The sequence below is a fragment of the Canis lupus genome, chromosome 8 (genome assembly GCF_048164855.1).
Source record: "Canis lupus baileyi chromosome 8, mCanLup2.hap1, whole genome shotgun sequence".
Lineage (NCBI taxonomy): Eukaryota > Metazoa > Chordata > Mammalia > Carnivora > Canidae > Canis > Canis lupus.
Window position 1 is genome coordinate 73,666,018 of NC_132845.1, and position 18,376 is coordinate 73,684,393.

The 18,376-nt window shown below is 45.5% G+C and overlaps 1 long non-coding RNA gene across 6 annotated transcripts in view; it reads right to left on the reverse strand.

Moving 5' to 3' along the window:
- Positions 1–10,013: 10,013 nt before the first annotated feature.
- Positions 10,014–18,376, reverse strand: part of LOC140639108 (uncharacterized) — a 28,323-nt gene continuing 19,960 nt past the window's right edge. For 5 of the 6 annotated variants that reach the window (XR_012035962.1, XR_012035960.1, XR_012035964.1 and 2 more), the window contains 2 exons: positions 13,383–13,821; positions 10,014–10,943 (listed from right to left, as the gene is read on the reverse strand). This is a non-coding gene — a long non-coding RNA (uncharacterized lncRNA). The remainder of the gene's footprint in view (positions 10,944–13,382; positions 13,822–18,376) is intronic. The other variant, XR_012035961.1, reaches the window with a different exon arrangement.

Consider the following 18,376-nt stretch of genomic DNA (forward strand, 5'->3'; position numbering starts at 1 on the left):
TGAACCAGTTCCCTGGTGATTGGCATGCACTCCGCAGTCTGATACCCACTGGCCTAGGGGACAGCCCCTGGGCCCCACAGCCTGGCTTGCTTGCCAGGCCCAGGTTCACTCTATTGCATACACTGGGACCCACATGCCAACCCTTCCACCAAAACTCCATCTCCAAATCCTGTCCATCCTTCAAGGTACACCTCAGTCCCGCCTAGATTCCTACCACCCCTCATCCCAGTTGAAATCTTTCCTCTTTTGCTGTAAGAATATTCATAGGATTTGAGAGTTTCTTTGCATTTTCTACTTTCTAGCTTATGTTATTGTTATGTAATGTATGTGCCAGTCTTCTCTCTGTGATGAGATTGTAAACATTTCAAAGTGCTATTTCTTAATCAACTGACCAGGGTGTCTAAACACTGCAGCCAAAGCAATCCTTTAAAAATGTCTCAGTATGCCATTCTTCTGCTCAAAATCCTCCAATGGCTCCTCACGGCATTGGGAGTAAAAGCCACGTTCTTGTGATGCCCCATTAGGCCTTATATGGTTTGGTCCCCTTTATCTTTGTGACCTTCCTGATCACCACTCAACACATTGCCTCCTTGCCAGTCCACCAGCGTGCTTCTGCCTCAGGGCCTTTGCACTGGCTGTTGGATCTACCTAATGCCCTAATACCATATAGCACCTGGCCTACCACCTTACCTCCTTTTAGAATTTGTTCAACTGGCATTTTCTCAACAATACCTAACTTGTCTACCCTCTTTAAACCTGCAACTCATTCCTACACTCCTGTCTCCCTGCTGTACTTCATATCTTGTCCATAATAATAAGCATCATTGACTTATTATAAGTGGATTTATTATTATGTACTGTTTCTTTCTTCACTCCCCACTGTACTATAAGCTCCATGTGAATCTTCATTTTGTTCCCTGCCACATCCCATGCACTGAAACAGTGCCTAGCATAGAAAAGGTGCTCAATCCATATTTGGGGAATGAATGAATAAGTGAGTGGAAGAATGAGCTGTACATCTTCAGCCCCAGTTTAATGCTTTGCTCATCATAGGTGTTAAATTACTGGTTACTAATGAGAAGACCCCAGCATAGATCCAGTGAACTTTCTGGTGGCAGCTGCTCTGGACCCACTGGCACAGATTTGGACCTCATTCTTTCGGCTTGCATTTTTAGGACCAAACAAGAATCCTGGACAGACCCTCTGTGCGGTATAATAATAACAAACATGCTTCTCCCTGATTATATCGCAGAGGGTCCATCCGGGATTCTGGGGAAGAAGGCATGTTCAGGGCTCACCTGGCACCCTGTCCTCATGTCCATCCAAGCCAGCAGGTGGGGTGTTTCCTCTCTACTTGTCCCCACTCTGGGAAAAGTTCTCACTGCTGACCAGGGCCCTAGCTTTCAAACTTCAGTCTGATCTGGCTTCACATCTTGCTCTAATCTTAGCAACCATACCTCTTCGTGGCTGGTTTCAACTTCTAGGCCCATTCAGCAGCTGCCTTCTGCTGTGCTGTCCCCAGAGCCCATTTCCAGGCATTAGTTCCAGTCTTCCAGGCCTGCTCCTGCCCTTCTCTCTTCTTCCCAGTATCTGACCTCTGATTCCATTTCCCTGGCAATTGTTGTCTGAAACACCAAGACCCATAGCTCAATAGCTCCCAAAGAGAACCACCAGTCTGATTTGCAGTAGGCTCCCTGCACTGGACACCGTAGCTGCCTATCTCATCCCAGACCACGGAAAGAACAGGGCTCCTGGGCTCTGCATTGCCCACAGCTTAGCCTGTATCCAGGCCCTGCCTTTCTTCCTCCATTTATAATAATCAATCGACCACTAATCTGCTTTCCAGACTCACACTTCCTTGGTATCCTTACCTTCCTGGTGTGCTCCTGAATCTAGAATCCCAGCCTTAGCCTGTCCTGTGGATTCCAGACTTCTGTAAGTTGGGTCTCAATTTTATTCTGATTCTATTGTTATTCAACACCCACATGCATTTGGATCCTGGGAAGCTGGAGGGAGGTATGGAGGCAGAAAATGGAGTTGCAGGCCTGGGTGGGGCCTGCTCAGTGCTTTCCAGGACAAGAATCAGGACCAAGAACAAATAGAGTTTTGTGTGCTATTGGTAGGAATATAAATCAGCACAGCAACTCTGGGAAACAGTATATAGAGTTTCCTCAAAAAATTAAAAATAGAATTATCGTATGATCCAGTAATTCTGCTACAGGGTATTTACCCAAAGAAAATAAAAACACTAATTCAAAAAAAAATGCAACCCTATGTTTATTGCAGCATTATTTACAGTAACTATATGGAAGCAACACAGTGTCCGTGCATCGACAAAAGGATAAAGAAGATGTGGTGTGTGTGTGTGTGTGTGTGTGTATAATGGAATATCACTCAGCCATAAAAAAAGAATGAGATTTGCCATTTGTAACAACATGAACAGATCTAGAAGGTATAAGGCTGAGTGAAACAAGTCAGAGAAAGACAAATACCATATGATTCCACTCATATATGGAATTTAAGAAACAAAACAAAGAAAAGAAAAAGACAAAAAAAACCAGACTCTTAAATACAGAGAACAAACTAATTGTTATCAGAGGGGAGGTGGGTGGAGGAATGGGTGAAGTGGATGAAAGTGTTAAGAATACACTGTGAGGGACAACGTGGTGGTGCAGTCAGTTGAGTGTCCGTCTTTTGGTTTTAGCTCAGGTCATGATCTCAGGGTCATGGGGTCGATCCCGGCATTGGGCTCTGCACTCACTGTGGTGTCTGCTTAAGATTCTCTCTCCCTCTCCCTCTGCCCCTCCTGCTTGTGCTCACTCGCTCACTCTCAAATAAATTAATTTTTTAAAAACTTTTTAAAAGGACTACACTTATTGTGATGAGCACTGAATAATGTATAGAATTGGCAAGTCACTGTGTTATACACCTGAAACTAATATATCACTCTGTATTAATTATACTTCTATAAAAAAAAGAAAGAAAACTGGGGATTTACCCCAAAGATAAAGATGCAGTGAAACGCCGGGACTCCTGCACCCCGATGTTCATAGCAGCCATGTCCACAATAGCCAAACTGTGGAAGGAGCCTCGGTGTCCATCGAAAGATGATGGATAAAGAAGATGTGGTTTATGCATACAATGGAATATTCCTCAGCCATTAGAAACGACAAATACCCACCATTTGCTTCAAAGTGGATGGAACTGGAGGGTATTATACTGAGAGAAGTAAGTCAATCGGAGAAGGACGAACATTATATGGTCTCATTCATTCGGGGAATATAAAAAATAGTGAAAGGTATTAAAAGGGAAAGGAGAGAAAATGAGTGAGAAATATCAGAGAGGGTGACATAAGAGACTCCTAACTCTGGGAAATGAACAAGGGGTAGTGGAAGGAAAGGTGGGCAGGGGGGTTGGGGTGCCTGGGTGACGGGCACTGAGGTGGGCACTTGACCGGATGAGCACTGGGTATTATGCTATATGTTGGAAAATCAAACTCCAATTTAAAAATATACAAAAAAGAAAAAAGAAGAAGAACAAATGGAGTTTCAGGGTATAATATGAGCCACATCTTTTCAGTCCTGTCCTAACAGGTTAGAAAGGATGAGAGTGGGCCTATACCTGAAGTAGTGAAGGTAACTGTCAGCATCTTCTGAATCTGATGTCATTAGACCAGAAAGCTATAAGTCTTCACCTGCCTCTGGCCAACTTTCCTTGGGCTTTGCTAAAGAAGGGAAAGGGGACATAAAGTGTCAGCATTGGTGGGGAGAGGCAGAGAGTGGCCTGGGCTCCCAGAGTCAGAGTGCTATCTGCATGTATGAGCTTCCTGTTTGCCGCTCTAACAAAATACCACAAACTTAGTAGCTTACAACAACAAAATTTGTCATCTTATAAGTGTAGAGATCAGAATTCTCACCGGCCAGTCTAGATGTTGGCAGAGCTGGTTCCTTCTGGAAGCTCCAAGGGGAAAATTGTGTTGTTGTTGTTGTTGTTGTTGTTGTTGTTGTTGTTGTTGTTTTCAGCTTCTAGTGACAATCTGTAATCCTTGGCCAAAGCACCCTGCTCCAACCTCTGGTCCATTAGCACATTGCCTTGTCCTCTGATTCTGACTGTTACCTCCTGCCTCCTTCTTATAGGGACCCTTGTGATCACATCAGGCCCACCTGGATAATCCAGCATCATCCCTCCATCTCAAGATCCCTAACCAATCACATGTACAAAGCTCCTCTGGCTGTGTCAGGTAACATTTGCAGGTTCAGGGATTAGGCCATGGACATATTTGAGAGACCATCATTCAGCTTCCCACAGTCCCTGTGGGGTCAAGGCCCACCTCATCATATAGCTGGGCCCACTCATCCTTCCCTAGGTTTATCTAGGAAATTCATGTCAAGGTGAACCCCCGGGTTGGAGAGGAAGTGAAGTCCCCTGGGAATCTATCAATAAAGGGATCCATGAGAGAGACAAGTGGCCATCCCAGCCCTCCTGCTCAGGTCTAGGAACATCTCACATGTCACTTGGCCCTCCCACTTCGGAAAACCTCTGGAAGGATCTTCTCTGGTCCATGTCCTCCCCTGGCTGCTATGTGATCCTGATGGAAGAGGAGGCCAGAATTCAAACCCGGGCAATCTGGCTGCCCAACTCCAGCACTAGGCCATCCCACCTTTCCTGCTCAGGACTTAACACCAAAAGATCATTCTGTGTGTGGTTGGGAAAGAGGAATGACTAGGAACACAGAGGATTCTTAGGGCAGTGAAAATGCCTAGCATGATACTATCTGATGGATACATGTCCTTGTACATTTGTCCAAACCCACAGAATGTACAACACTGAGCCTGAACCTATGGGTGACAAGCACATGTCCATGGTGGATCATTGATGGTAACAAATGTCCCGCTTTGGTGGGGGCTGTTGATAATGGGGAGGCTGGGCATGTGCAAGACCAGGAGGTAAGTGAGAAACCTCTGCGCCTTCCTCTTAATTTTGCTGTGAACCTAAAACTTCTTGAAAAACATAGGAACATAAACTTAAAAAAAAAAAAAGTCAGGGCAACTGGGTGGCTCAGTGGTTGAGCGTCTGTCTTCGGCTCAGATTGTGATCCTGGGGTCCTGGGATCAAGTCCCGCATCAGGCTCCCCGCAGGGAGCCTGCTTCTCCCTCTGCCTGTGTCTCTGCCTCTCTCTGTGTATCTCTTGTGAATAAATAAAATCTTGAAGAAAAAAGAAAGTAAAGTAGACACCAATGAAATGAGGCAGCCTTCAGTTCCTAAGTAATTACCCAAGAGAAGTGAAAGTGCACATCTATAGAAATACTTGTACCTGAGCGTTCTTAGCAACTTAGCAACTCGTATGTGTCTGTACTTTTTCACAATAGCCAAACAACGAAAACAGCCCAAATGCTCATGTCACAGGAAAAGATCAACAAACCGCAGTATATTCAGATAATGGAATATTACTCAGAAGTAAAAAGAAATGGACTATTGTAATGCAGTAATATATATATATACATATATATATATATATATATATATATATATATATACAATCTCAAAAATCATTCTGGCGGGAGGGTGGATGGTGAGGGGGAGCAAGAGAACAGAGAAGTGAATCAAGAGGATCTTGTAGCTTCAAGGTAAAAGACGTGGGTGGCAGGCCTGCAATGGGAGCAGCAAAAACAGAGAAAAATGAATGGTCTTAAGGTAGACTTGAGATCTGGAAGAAATTCGGCAGATTCCTCGGTTTTGAGCCTGAGCAATAGAGTAGATGATGCCTTTCCTAAGAGAGGACCAGGGTCCCTGGGGCTGGTCCCGGAGCCCCAGTATCCTGGCCCCTGGGTAGCCCCTGAGGCCACACCAGCCCTCAGCCCCATTCTCGAGAAGGCCCAGCACCCGGACGCCAAGGTTAGCCTGTGTTGGCGGGCCTATGCCAAGAACCACAAAAGCCTCATTTTATTTAAAACACAGGGCTTGGCCGAATTCCCTACCTAGACAGAGACAAGCCCATTACTTCATCTTGTGAGCTGCATTACAGCCTCTGTTTCCGTGTATCTATTAGCCAGGCCTCTGAGCCGAAAATCCAGCCAGTCCATCAATCACTCCTCCCGATGCCCACAGACCCGGCAGCAGAGGCCAGGATCCCAGCTGACATCTGACATCCGTCGACGTTGGCGCATGGGACCGAACCCCCAAGACTTTCCTGCTGGCGCGGAAGGGGGCCTCGCTGCTTTATATTTTTAATTAAAAGCAGATTTTTATCAAACTCCCCCCAAATCTATTGGGGGAACTGTAATTTTGCTTCCAATCTTCCTATTTAATACTCCCCTAATGCCCATAAAAAGCTTTGGAGTTTCAGCTCATGATTTGAATCTTTACAGATAATTAGCTGGTAGGATGACTTGGAGAGAGAAGCAGGTATATATTTTCACAACTTGGTCGGGAGTGGGTGGGTAAGCTGTGGGAAAAGCGTCCCCAGGCAGTCTTGGCACATCTCCGCTCCTGAAACATAAACATGCAATTCATTTAAAGGCACATTCATTTAGGTTCCTTAATTGTGGCCATAAAAACTGCTTTCCCCTCTTACTTCTGCGGCTCCTTATTATAATGCCACTTGGCTCTCCCTGCTTCGACATCCCCCTGCACGACCCTCAGTATTTCACCCACCCTGCCCCTTGCCCCCTCCACTCACCCCTTGCTCCCTGTGGCCCCTTAGCAGTGGACAGGCCTTTCCTGTGTCTCCCTGCCCTCCTGCTCCTCCAGCCCCCTGCTCCTCCCTCATCTCCGTTTCTCTCCCACACCACCCAGCGACGATCACCTTCTGCTGACCGCCATCTCTGTGGGTCAGGAACTATGCTTTCACACATGTACTTACAAGCCTTACCACAATCACATGAAATGGTAGTGCTACACACACACACACACACACACAACCACACATGTACTCACACCACACACACACACACACACACACAATGTGCGCATATATTTCTTTGACATTTGAAGAATTTGAGGCTCCTAGAAGTGGCATGGGCCCCTGTTTTCTCTTTATCTTTTGTCCCTTTCCACTCCTCTCTCTCATATTCTTGATAAATAGATGATAGATAGATAGATAGATAGATAGATAGATAGATAGATAGATAGACACAGAGATACATAAATAGACATATGCACAGACAGGTACACAGATGGACAGACAGACTGACAGAAGGGTGAATATGAGGATAGTTAGTAAAAACAAGACAGGTATAGACACACAGACATAGACATAGATGATGTAGAGATAGATGATGGATGGATAGATCTATTAGACTAGATAGATGATAGATAAATGGATGGGTGGATGGATGGATATATCTATTGGTGGATGGATGGATGGATGGATGGATGCATGCATGCATAGAGAGATAGAGAAAGAGAGAAGGTAGGACAACAGCAACTGGGAAAATTAACCCAATACTTCATTTCCCCTTTCATACATCTTCCCATGCAACCTTCTCAGTCACATTTCTCCTTCCACTTGCCAGCCCTCTGCTCTTCTGCTAGCTCAGTGAAAACTCCATGAGGTAAATGGTAAAGTCTGGAAACAACAAGAAAGTAACTAAGAGGCTGCGTGGCTGCCCAGGTGTGAATCGGGACACACGAGACAGTGGGTGTGAAGGCTCTATCTTGACACACAGTAATTGAATAGAGTCAAGGTCCCAGGGAAGGTGCTTACCCCGTGGTTTCCCACCTTACTGTGCATTTGAATCACCCAGATGGCTTCTCAAAACACAGTTTGTTGATTCTGATTCAGTAAGTAGGGCTTGAGAACTCACATTTCCCACAAGTTCCCAGCTGGTCCAGGGACCTCACTTGGAGAAGCTTTGCTGCAAAGCAATGATCAGAGGTTAACGTGGCTATTACGGTGATGTTAAATCATGTCTCTTTTAATTAAACCATGTAATCTGGCATATTTGAAAATGAAGGAAACAACAGTGGTTTGATTGTTTTCAAGGGTGGGTCAAAATGTCAGAGGATAACTGACTTGAAACGATCAACTGAACACCCCGCCCCATGACACTATCTGTAACTCTCATCCCCGCTTACTGTGGTCCTACCCATCTGCGTCCTTGTCCTGCACAATGAAAACAAAACCTTGCCTGTCTCATTTTCCACTGGAACTCTGAGGCCTAAAACTCTGTCTGAAATTCTGGATGTGTGTGTGTGTGTGTGTGTGTGTGTGTGTGTGTGTGTCCCTGTGTGTATCTGTGTACCTGTGTATGTATGAGTGCTGCGTCTGGCGAATGAGCCAGTGAATGGATAGGTTGCCCTATAGAGACTGCCATGAAATGGGCAGGAGAGTGGGCACAGAGCCCGCCCACCCGGGCTGGAGCCCCAGCTTCACCATGTGTACCAGCTCAGAGTCCTGAGCAGGAAATCTCTGAAATATCATGCTCCTTCCCTAACAAGTCCTCCTTCCCCAGGCAGAGTCCTGAGCAGCTCGCACAGCCTCTGGAAGTACACTTAGCTCCTCAACTGAGGCATCTGACTTCCCCAGCCCTGTTCTCGTCGCTGGCACCAGCTCAGAAGAGACCCAGTGAAGGGGAAAGTCCTTCCATCAGTACTAAAAATAATCGCATTGATCTCCTTCTTACTGTGGCATCCTTCCCCCCACTTCGGGTTTTTCTTGCTCTTCTTATTTAACATACCCTCCTCTGGGCTTTACACTTGGTACGAGATCCTTCTGGCTTTGATAAGAGATCGTATGACCCTCCCTGCGATGTCACATTCACAACTGTTCCCCTCAACCAGGACCTAACTTGCACGGCCCGATGCAAAATGAAAATGAGGGCTCTTTTGTTTAAAAAATTCTTAGGAATTTTAAGACAGGGACAGTGGAGCATTAAACCACCATACAGAACCCTGTAAGTGTGGGATCCTGAGCTACACGACACAGTTTGTACAGAACCCAAGTTTCTAGTAGATAGAGCCCCTCACCCACTCCAGAGGAGTTCTGTCCTCGCTTGACATTTTGTCTGTGGGATTATGAGTGATCCCTGAGTTCGCATCCCTCCTGGGCGTTCGTCAACTCCAAGGCAAATATTCTATGCCCTCTACTCCGGTGGGGTCCCTGTAAAGTAATTTCTCACGTGGCCTTCCCTGACCCAAAAGAACACTCAAACAGGTGGGTAAAAGAAACCCCTTAGGGAACTGCTTGCACCCCTTTCCTTCCCCCATCCCAATCGCTGACTCCTAGCAGAAAGCAGGAGTATTCTCTCAGCAGAGCAGTGAGCACTGTGCAATGAACTTGCATGGAGTTGCACGCAGGTGCCTGCAAGGATGGGCATTTCCTCTTGGAGTGAAGGAAGCAGTGAAGTCTTAGGAACCACACCCTGATTCTAAAAATGGGTCAGCTCATTATTGGCAGGCGTTCTCAGAGGCCTCGAGGGCAAAATAAGTCAAATACAAAACGGCTATTAACTTCCTCAAGTTTCGAACCAGCTGGGGAAATTAGAAAAACTAACATAAAAATAGAGCTTGCAACCCTGACAGTGACTTAACTGAAAAGCATAAAGAGGACATCAGTCACAGGGGAAGGGTCCTTTCCCTGGCACAGCATCTCTCTAGCGGGACTGAATTTAGAACTCCGCTGGGGCAAGGTTAAAGGAAATTAAAGGAGTTTTTGGAATTTGGGCTGTGTTTTAAAATCACGGCAGGAGCTTTTAAACCAAAACAAAAGCAAAACAGCCCAGGCGCTATGGAGGGCAATTCAATAAGAATTCCTTCTGGAGGAAAAGTTACTTTTGTAACTTTTTATGTAGAATATTTTAAGAATATACAACATAGAACTCTATGCTCAAGGCTCATCCAATATCAATAATTAATGGGTCAGGACCAATCTTGCTTCCCCGCCCTCACCTCTTCCCACCTCCCTCCTCAAAATACAATTTTTTTGAAGCAAAACACCAGATGTCAAACTTCAGAATGTATCTCTGAAAGACTCTTTTTTTTTCTAAGATTTTTATTTATTTATTTATGAGAGACACACAGAGAGAGAGAGAGAAAGAGAGAGAGGCAGAGACACAGGCAGAGGGAGAAGCAGGCTCCATGCAGGGACCCCAGTGCGGGACTCGATCCCAAGACTCAGGATCACGACCTGAGCCGAAGGCAGACTTTCAACCACTGAGCCGCCCAGGAGTCCCAAGAGATATTGTGGTTTTAAAACATAACCACAATATCCTATCACACCAAAAAAAAAAATAAAAATAAGTAAATAAACTCTCTGTAATAGTAATTCTTCAAATGATTCCTCAAATAATTTTTCAAAATCTGATTCTCCCTGTTTGATATATTTCTTTACCATTGACTTCATTCATTCATTCATTCATTCATTCGTAAGGGGATAGTTTATTGAATACACCACAAGGGAGCAGTGGGCAGGACAGCAAAGGAGAGGCTGTCTGCACGCTCCTAAATTCTTTTAATCTGTAAGTTCCTGCTCTCCTTTTTATTAAGCGATTTCCTTTTTACTTTTTCAAATGAAGAAATGAAGACAGGCATCCTGTGGAGTTTCTCACTGGAAAACATACTGTCCTCTCCTTTCTTAAATTAACGTAGAGGACCACACTTTTACCCTGTTTTCTCTTTAGATAAGCTCTATGCCCAGCGGAGGGCTTGAGCTCAGAACTCCAAGATCAAGAGTCACATGCTGTACTGATTGAGGCGGCCACGTGCCGCCCCCAATATTTTTAGCTTTTTTCACTAACTCCTGGAGTTTGCTTCCTCCTGCAATGTAGAGAGGCTCACTCCCTCCCCCGGGTGCCTGGTACTCTATCATGAGGATGTGCCACAGCTCCTTCTGGGTTATTTCTAGTTTGTCGCTATTACAAATAGAGCTGACGTGTAGAGCCTTCTGTGTATGACTTCTCATAGTTTCAGACTCCTTAGTAGATCCAGGGTTGAGAACTTCTGATCTAGAGAGAAAAGCAGATGGTTAAGAGACCTAAGTTTGGGTCCCAGCTCTTATCTCACCTTCCTCCTTGTAAGATCTAGATCATAGTATCTGGAAAATATCTGGATAATAAGCTACCTCATAGAGGGTGGACAGGGTTTAATGAGATAATGTATGCAAGGTAATCTATCCTCAGCACAGTTTAAGAGGCTCGTGTTGCTGTTATTGTTGCTGTGAATCTTTAAATTTCTTATTTAGCCTCCCTGTTGGGTTCCTCGGCTATCCTGACCATCTCAGATGTCGGCACAACAAAATCACATTGTCGCTGCAAAATTTCTTGCAACAGCTATGATCTCTGAGAATGCAGAAAACGGTACTGTCTGCATCACCAGGATCACAGAGGGGGGCCCCACGGGAGATAAGGAGCTTCAGGGTGGTGGCACCCTCACCCCGGGAGCTGTCCCTACAGGGCTTCTTGCCTCAACTGAGTCAGTAGGACAACCTGTCAATTCACTCAAACCACTAATTTAATTGATTTTTTATTTTCTACTAAATTGACAGACTGAGTAAATGGACCAGATTGATTGGCTGTTTTGATACCATTTAGATCCAGCTTGAGTGGAGCTAATCATGAAGAGGGAAATAATTATTATTGACATTGCTGCAGTGATCAGACACCCTGCGAACAAGGACCAACAGAGGAGCGCTGGGACCCTTCCTGTGTCAACCTCTTCACGTTCCACCCGGTCCAGGCTCGGAGGACAAACCCTGCCCAATGCACTGTACTGCGTTACAGAGGAGACCAAAATAGGGGGCAGATGGGCAGGAGGGAGGTGCTTTGGAAAGGATCGATCAATACTTACATGTGCATGATTATCCAATTCTGCATGAATAGAAGAGCTAACAGATCTGAGGGGACACAGACACTCCCCACGACAGGGTGAATAATGGCCCCCATAGTCCCGGGGACCAGTGAGTGTTATTTAACTGGAGGTGTGATTAAATTAAGGATCCTTAGATGAGGAGATTTTACTGGACTATGTGGGTAGGCTTAATGTACCCAGCACTGTCCCCATAGGAAGGAGGCCAGGAGGGGATTTGGCCATGGACGAACAGTAGGACAGATGAGGATGGAAGCAAGAGGTAGCAGGGCCGTGAGAAGGCCCACCCACACTGCAGGCAGACTCCAGAAGCTGGAAAAGGCAAGAACATGGATTTTCCTCTAGAACCTCCGGAAGGAGCCAGCCCAGCCGATGCCTCGCCTTTAGCCCAGTGACACCAATTTCCGACTTCTGGCCTCCAGAACTGTGAGAGCGTGAATGGGTGCTGCTTGAAGCCACCAAGTTAGTGGTGTTTTCTGACAGCAGCCACAGAGAACCAACACACTCCCACCAGTGGTCTGCTGGCTGCAGTCCTCAGCGGGACACTGCAGGGCAGGAGGGGAGGCGGAATGACCAGCAGGGGTCCAAAGCCATGCTGTTTTCTTTTCTTTTTTTTTTTTAAAGATATTATTTATTTATTTTAGAGAGAGAGCGAGAGAGATCACGAGCTGGGAGGAGAGGGAGAGGGTGGGATTGTGACCTGGGCCAAAGCCAGATGCTTCACTGACTGAGCCCCCCAGGTGCCCCTGCCGTTCTGTTATCAATGTGGGTTCCATGTAAGATTACATTGAGGGAAAAGAGATTCTTCTGACCTGGGGGGAGACAGCAATCTGAAATTGAAAAAGTTGATATTTGTGCATCCAACATGCGGAAAACTCTTGGATCGGTGCCTGGCACACCGTGAATGTACCATGACTGTTTCGCGGCAGTGGCCGAGGCGGTTATTTCCTGCTCCGACTCCTTCATGGCACAGATGATAATACAGCTCCGAGCAGCTGGGTGACTTGCCCATTGGCAATCGGCTCTTAGATGCGGAGCTGATACTAGAACCCTGGTCTGTGTAACCACAGTGTCTCCTGCAGCACCCCCCCCTTGGGGTTTCTCCCAAATAGTTAATGCCACCAGCTGACTGTGCCTTACGTGAAAATTAAACTTGCTGCATAAAAGCTGTTTTTCTCCTATGCCTTGTGTCTGTATACAGAGCCACTGCCAAATTCCAAGGAGGGCTGAGCACTCCGGGAGCTCCCAGTGTTGCCCATCCCTTTGGTGGGCTCCAGGGCCAACAGGTGATCTCGGATGAGCAAAGGGAGAGCTGCTTCTGGTCCTAGCGCCCCCCCAACCCTGTACCCAGCAGCCAGAGAGGAGAACGCGGTCTGCCTGCAGAGCAGATTGCTGCGGAGATGGGAGCAGCCAGGCCGGGGCTGGTGAGGCGGTGGCAGGGACAGCTGCCGGCCCATTAGGAGCACCCCAGTGCAGTCTGGGCCCCACCACAGCTGCTCACAGCTGGGACGCCCCTGAGCAGCGCAGCAGAGGCAACAGTCTCCGGCCTCTGGAGCGGGGGGCTCTCGCCGCTCAGTCACCTGCTCTGATGTCCTGCTGAGGAGGTGTCCTGTGGGCCAAGCACCAAGCATGAGGAGGAGGATCTTTCAGCCCAGCCAGTGCTTCTCTGTCATCGCACCGCGGAGCATAAGGGAGAAAGAAAGCACAGGTGCGTCAGGAAGACACAGCCCGGTGTCATCCCACTCCCAGGGCGCTCGTGGCTTCACCTAGAGACGCATGGCCTCTTCTTGAAATAAAGCTCCTCACCTGCGATCAGGGTTCTCAACTAGCCGGTCCCTACTCACCGCGCAAGCCTTCCTTCTACTTGTCCATTCTGCCAAACGGGATGGGTTACTCACTGGCCCCCAAACATGCCATCCCACTGGAACACAAGCTTCATGACGGAGGTGACTTCGAGTGTCCTTTCATTGCTGTGTCCCATTCACTGTGGGCCTGGCTCACAGTGGGCCCTAGAAATATCTGTGGAGGAATGAGCACCACTCATTCGGTGCCTGCTAGGATGTCCCTAAGGCTAAAACTCAAGACAAATCTACGTAATGCCCTCAAGGACATCTTCTACCAGTTAAAACATAAAATATCAGTATTTGCTGACTATAAGAATACCCTATATAACATTGGGTTAATAACATGTTTGTAGTTGTCACATCGGGTATCAACTATACTTCAATAAAATAAGCTCACAGGGTAGATGTGAAAATCAAATGAGATACTCTGTATAAAGCACTGAGCCCAGTCACTGACAGAGTACAGCCCGGTCGCTGTTAGCTATTATTATATTGCTGTTTTTACAAAGATTACTAAAACAGCATTCAACGCAGGAGACAAGTCAACAACTTCAATCCAAAATGAGAGGTGTTGTCACAAAAAGGTATGGACAAGGCTCTGTGTGTTCTCAGCCTCTCTCTCTCTCTCTCTCTCTCTCTCTCTCTTATTTATTATTTGACAGCGAGAGACAGAGACAGAGAGAGAGACAGAGAGAGAGAGAGCAGGGCGAGGGGCAGAGAGAAAGAGAGAATCCCCAGCAAACCCCTGCCAAGTGTCGAGCCCCACACCGGGCTTGATCCCATGACCTGAGATCACAACCTGAGCCAAAATCGAAAGCTGAACACTCAACTGACTGAGCCACCCAGGTGCCCCAGACTCACACTCTTAACATGTATCTAGAACCACAGCCTTGTCACACCGTGTCCATCAGCCCCATTCTAGTCCAGGCTGCCCACGTTTCTCACTTACGTGATTTCAGTGGCCCTCCCAACTCTTCTCTCTGCCCACCCCAGCACCCCCAGTCTATTCTTAACCCAAGAGCCAGGGGTTCTGCTAGAACTTCAGTCGGCTCAGATTGCTCCTTTGTTGAAAATCTTCCAGTGGCTGGCAATCTTTCTCCAAGTAAAAACCAGTTATTACTGCCTATGGCAGTGGTTAATTTTATGTGTCAACTGGGCCACAGGATGCCCAGATAGCATTTTGAGTATGTCTGTGAGGGTGTGTCCGGATGAGATTAACATTTAATCAGTAGACTGAGTCAAGCAGATAGCCCTCCTTAATGTGGGTGGGCCTTGTCTAATCTGTCGAAGACCTGAACAGCCCCAAAAGGCTGACCAAGAAGGAACTCTACTTGCCTAAATTCGAGCTGGTACATTGGCCTTTTTCTGCCTTGAGACTCAAACTAAACCACTGGCTTGGGCCTCAAGCCTCCTGGCTTTCTGACTGGAACTGCATCGCCAGCTCTCCTGGGTCTCCAGCTTGCAGATGGCAAATCGTGGGACTCCTCAGCTCCATAACTGTGTGAGGTAATTCCTCACAATTCTTTTAATTATATATAAATACATATAACATATACTTATATGTTAATATTATATATACTAACCTCTTCCAATATAAACATGGATTTATATCCTATTGATTCTGTTTCTTTGGAGGACCCTGCCTAATACACCTAGAGAGCCATGGGTGGTCTGCCGCCTGCCCCAACTCTGACACTGTCCTCTATACTACCATCCTTCTACTTCCCCCTCCTCCTCGGTTTTTCTCCAGCCATGTTGGACTTGCTGTTCCCCGAACATGAGAAGCCCTCTGCCTAGAATGCTCTTCCCTCCAGGATATAAGGGCCTCATGTCTTCTTTCTAGTCTCTATCCAAATGTTATATGACTATGAAGTTTTTCCAAACCTACTTACTTGTGTATGTACACACACACACAAACACAGTCTTTTTACTTTATTTCCTCTAAATTGCTTTAATGTTCTCTATAGCACTTATCAATATCTGACGTGCTACATGTTTACTCATTTGTTTAATACCAATCCATCCATCTTTTCCAACTAGAATACAAATTTCTTGAGAGTAGCAACTTTGTCTCACTCATGGCTCTGTTCCTATCACCTAGACTGGCACCCAGCACTGGTACCTAGTCATGCTTTATTGTCTATTTGTTGACTGGATTAATGAGTAGATTAAAATTTCAAGCTCCACTGTAGAAGGAGAGAAAGGTATTCTACATCGGTGGCAATAGAGGATATATAGAAGGTTGGTAGAAGATCGGGGTTTTGCTGAGCGCTGCTTGGGAACCAGACAACAAAGGATTCAGGGGTTTGCCCTCCAACAGGGACCTGGAGGACAGTCATCCATGCTGCTGATTAAAGGCTGATCTTTATGCTTTAACAGCCTGCAGAGCAAAGAGCATGTTTGACATCCTCGCCTATAAATTAGGGAGCCCAACCAGGATATAAGCTTGAGGTGAGCTGAGTGAGTAGCCCCATGAAGGGCCAAGATTGTCCTCAGAAAACAGCTCTGGGCCTGCTCCAATACCAAGATAAATTAGAGGCAGAAGCCCTAAAGTTCAATGCCAATGAGAACAGCTGCAATATTTTTAGTTGGAAATAGCCCACCAGAGTCATAAAATCTCAATGAAGAAATCAAACATAGAAGGCCTAGTTTTAAGCAATGTGACATCCTGGTAAAATCTCCAAGAGAAGCTGCTGGTGAAATATTGCCCCAAGTAAGTAAATGAGTTGTCTCACAAAAAATGGTTGTCAGAAGAAAGAAGTTGAGAAAGCTAAAGTTACAATGTACTTTGTGGACAGAAAGGAAAAACAGGTGCTGGAACTGGAGAGCGCTGGCCTGGCTGTGCTAGAGGAGTAACCAACCGGGGGACCCAGCGCGCGCTAATCATCGTCACCCATGAAATGAGGTATTAATTGCTCTACCCTATTCCATAGGGTAATAAGAGTCCAATGAGAAAAGTTTGCAGAAAAGACTTAAAGAATTATGAGCCCCATTTAAGTGTGAAATAAATAGCAGTGGTCTATCAGCAAGGAGTTTTAAACGAGATGTTCCACAGATGGAAGTTAGGTGGACAAGGATTCCTGCAATGGATTAACTACTACTAGGGAAGCAAGAGTAACTTAATACTACATCTATGACACAGCTCGCATCATGAAAGGGCTTCCTTCCTTCCCGTCTTTGCTACCCATCCCAGTCTTGTGTCAATCAACATCACATTGTCAAACTAGACATGGACAACAAGACACCTCCTAGAGTCCTGCTGGCAGTTGTAATCAGCAACCACTGATTATAAATATCATACATGTTCAAAATGACGTGTGTTCCAGGATATTTATCACAGCCTTGTTTATAACAACAGAAAAAGATCTATTACGGTTCAGTGTTGATTTAAAAACACAAGATACCTCAAAGAATGAAATTCTATGCCACAATTCCTAAGCTCTAAGAAGCTCTTTCTATACTGATATGACATCATTGCCAAAATACATGAAGTTTAAAAAAAAAAGGAACAGAATGGTGTGTGTGTAGTTTGCTACTATTTATATAAGAAAGGGAGAGGAAAAGAAGATACATGTGTGGGGGTTTTTGCTTGGATCCACAGAATATCTCTGAACATATACCCATGAAACAAAGAATGCTGTTGCCTCCAGGGAGAAGGACTAGACATGAATGAATTAATGAATGAATGAACGAACAGGAGACAGGTCGAGCGATAGATTATTCATTATATATCCCTAATGCCTTTTGAGTTTTGTCCCACATGAATGCATTTCCTAAAAATTTAAATTAAAAATAAAAGGCCAATGTAAAATACACGAGATGTGCTCATTGAAGAAAATTTCAAAGCAGCAAAATATACAGAGAAAATAAGTATGACTCCATAGTCTCATAACTGGAAATGCTTATTATTAATGCCTGATATATTTCTTTCCAGCTGGGTTTTTTTTTTGCATATTTTGCATAACTTTGATCACTTGGCCTATAGATTTATATCCTATCCTAACATCATATCATAAGCATTTTCCCATAACACTAAAATGTTTAATGGATGATTTCTACTCCATCTGATGCAAGTAGCATGATTTAACTAGTACCCTCAAACATTTAAGCAGTGTTCAATTTGTGGTAATCATTTTTGGGCATTGATCTCTGTGGCTCTGATCATATCTGCAAGCTGAATTCCTAAAAATAGATTTACTGGCTGGAAGGATATGAATTTTTTTTCAGTTCCTTCATACAGATTGCCAGAGTCCCTCCAGACACTTGTACCAATTTACACCCTAGCAGCAATATACGAGAGCGCCCTTACACGATGACCCAGGGCTGGCTGATGTTACGGCAGGATGCCAATTCTAGCCATTCATTCTCCAGCTTTGGATCGGAAACCAATAGAAAGAACAAGCTTTCTGAGAGCCTGCCTGCAGGCATAAATTATACAAGTTTGCTGATTTCTAAAACATCTTCTCTGGATTCCTGAGGAAGGTATCCAGAATTGATAGATATTCATAAAGAATGACACTGTTCCAAGTATTTTTGGAAACACTTGCTGAAAGAAAACACTATTTCATAAGGCAACTTTCTCTACCTACAACCAACCACTCCCAGCTTTAAATGAAGCCACACAACTGTGCCTCAAAAGGATACCAACAGTACATGGATTTCAAGTGGTTTGAGAAGCCAGACTCCTGGTATGAACATGGCTACACCAATAAGGATCCATCTCCTGCTTC